This window comes from Artibeus jamaicensis, unplaced genomic scaffold (genome assembly GCF_021234435.1).
Source record: "Artibeus jamaicensis isolate MK-2021 breed Jamaican fruit bat unplaced genomic scaffold, CSHL_Jam_final scaffold_1019, whole genome shotgun sequence".
In the NCBI taxonomy this organism is placed as follows: Eukaryota; Metazoa; Chordata; class Mammalia; order Chiroptera; family Phyllostomidae; genus Artibeus; species Artibeus jamaicensis.
Window position 1 is genome coordinate 18,874,062 of NW_026522025.1, and position 1,902 is coordinate 18,875,963.

The 1,902-nt window shown below is 38.4% G+C and overlaps 1 pseudogene; it reads right to left on the reverse strand.

Annotated features, from left to right (window-relative positions):
* Window positions 1-240: 240 nt before the first annotated feature.
* Window positions 241-388, reverse strand: LOC119045311 (uncharacterized; annotated as a pseudogene).
* Between the last annotated feature and the right edge of the window lie 1,514 nt (window positions 389-1,902).

The window sequence follows — 1,902 nt, forward strand, 5'->3', positions numbered from 1 at the left end:
CTACACGGTTTAAACAACAAAAATTAATTTTCCTACAGTTCTAAAGGCTGGAAAATTCAAGATCAAGGTTGCAGTAGGATTTGGTTTCTGGTGAGAGCTCTTTCTCGAGCTTGCAAACTGCTGCTTTTATGCTCACATGGTCTTTCTCTGAGAGTGCCCAGAGTGAGGGAGAGTTCTCTCTTCTCTCCTTATAAGGCCCACCAGCCCTGTAGGATTAAGAGTACAATCTTTTTTTTTCCCCAGGGGAGAGCGTGAACACAGTCCTCCGCTACCACAAATTATGCAGTTGAGTTTACCACGTTTGGGGAAACCACAGGGGTCAGCAGGCCGCAGGTGAGCCTCATCCTGGGAAATTCACCTTCAGGACCTTGGTATCTCCCCTAAGTCTCCACTCGTATGACCTCATTTAACCTTACTTATCTCCTAAAGACATAATCTCCAGATACAGTCACACTAAGAATTAGGGCCTCGAATTGCAGATTGGGGAATGGGGTGGGGCACAATTCAGTCCATCGCAGGCCCTGGACAGACCAAGAGAGATTATTAGGTTTTAAGAACAAACATACAGCTCATATGCAGTGACAGGGTTATGAATGAAGAGGATAGAGCTTATATAAATCTACTGATTTTGTTGCTGAGCAGTTGAAATTAGAATCCCCAATTCAACTAAACCAATTTTTTAAGAAGCAATACATAACTGCTAAAATAAAAGGAGATAAATTGTGTGATGGAAATGAGATGCACCATCTGTTCCTCCTTCAAGGAAGGACTTATTACCAAGCTACTGGGAATGCTGTCTGCAGACAGATTTCAGTGGTCAGCTCCTGCAATTTAGAGAGCCCCTGCCCAAGGTCACAAGTTTGACAGCACAACCAATATCCAAAGACTGATCAAGGTGAGGCTATCAGGAGACTGCCATTTTGACACAGCAAGTGACAGCTCTTATGGGCCATTTTTGCTCCAGAGCTCCCCATAAGGTTGGCTGAAGCTATCATCCATCTATAGTCTACTTCCTTTCTCTCGGCTCCATGGGTGTGAATCCCACGGTACAGCCTAATGAGCACCCCTGACACCACAGCTCGTCCCATAATTTGCTTCCTGAAGACCCTAAGCTGAAACAGGCTGTGATTCAGTTCCATGCACATCTGTTTAGCAACATCATAAATTACGATCAGAAAGCAAAAGAATAAGATACCTTTATGTATAAAGACAACTAACTTTCTAACCTGATCCATTTAACCCTGCACCTGAGGGTTTCTGTTGTTTGTTGGTTTGTGTTTAGTGCACAAATGTGTGTATACAACTCTCATGAAATTGGATCAGTATATATATTTGTTTATGTTGTTTTGACTAAATTGTGGTCTTTTGGCCATGTCAGTATCTAGACACTTTCACAAGACATAGATAGTTTAAATTTTTCCCCAAAACCTTTTTAATTTGAAATATTTCAATCCTTTAGGAAAGTTGTGAGAATACTCTTTATCTAAATAATCAATTACAAAATAAATTGCCATATTTTCTCTTCTCTGTGTATGTATATAGACACATGTATATATATTTAACTATATAATTTGAGAGTGAGTTGTAAACCTTGAGACAGTTCACCCTTAAACACTTTAGTGTGTATTTCTTAAGCACAAGAACTTTTACTTAATAAAATCAAGGCACAAATAATTAGGACACTTCAACTATTTAACATTGTTATAGTATTTCTAACATATAATTCATCTTCAAATTTAGCCAGTATCTGAAAATGTCCCTTTTTTTTGATTTGAGGTCTAATCAAAAGTGATACACTGAATTTAGTTGCATATCTTGTTAGTATTTAATTTTTCTTTTGCCTTTTTTTTTTGTCTTATATAGCATTGCTATTTTTGAATTCAGGCTGGATATTCTGTAGAA